Raw genomic sequence first — 966 nt, 5'->3', positions numbered from 1 at the left:
AGCACCTTAAACCTGTATGCATTGTCTGTTTGAAAATAGACGATCTACAGGCTCACAACACAACATTTTCTTTGAAATATGTGGAATATGTTTTGAAACATTTAACACGCAAATCTTGTATGGGGGTCCCTGGCACTTTGATGTGTGGACGAATACGTATTCATTTGGTGCTCCTTGACCCGAAAATGTTTGAGGAGAACCGCTGGTTTAAGCAACATTAGGATGCAAGCCCAAAATAAGCAACTACTATAAATAATAAGCCCAAAAAACGCAACATGCAACTAACTACAATATTTACAAGCTACTTTTCAGATAAACAAGACCAAAGTCGCTTATAATAAGCAGACATGGCAACCGTGGCTACAAGGTCAATAAGCGGCCAGTTGGATTAATGAGGGATGAGGTCATCCATATGTGATAAATAAACACCCACCTCTTGCAGTCAACTCCCCTAACCTTTCTCCTGCCTCGATGGTCTTACTCCCACTTCTTTTCGTCTTAAATCCTACCACGTTTATACAGCTGGAATGTGTCAACAATCAATAACTAACACCTTGATATGGCTCTGGCACTGGTTGAGATATAACTTATTTAACTTGTTTTCATCTTTTCATTTTACTGTAGCATGGAGCCAAAGAAAATGTAACTACTCTACTTTATGTGTTTCGTGTTTAAGCCGAGTCATTCTGCTAGCAGCGTACACTGTTGGTTTTTCTTATTACCTTTGCAGGCTCAAGAGCTGATATTGATGTAGATCAAAATACATTTTCTGTGTGAGTGATTCCAAGATCTTACAGTATATTGTTATACGTAAGCCAAAGAATGTGCAGAAAACAAAGGAGAACTTTGTGATATTGCATCCAAAGTTGTTGACTATACTAAAACTGTAAGAGAGTTTGGGTATATTTCAGCTCTGAAAGCATTAATACATCTGAAAACATGATAAAAGGTTGTTTTTTTGCGTAA

Source organism: Nannobrachium achirus (assembly GCF_963921795.1).
Source record: "Nannobrachium achirus genome assembly, chromosome: 21".
Taxonomy (NCBI): Eukaryota; Metazoa; Chordata; class Actinopteri; order Myctophiformes; family Myctophidae; genus Nannobrachium; species Nannobrachium achirus.
This window is presented reverse-complemented; position numbering follows the sequence as displayed.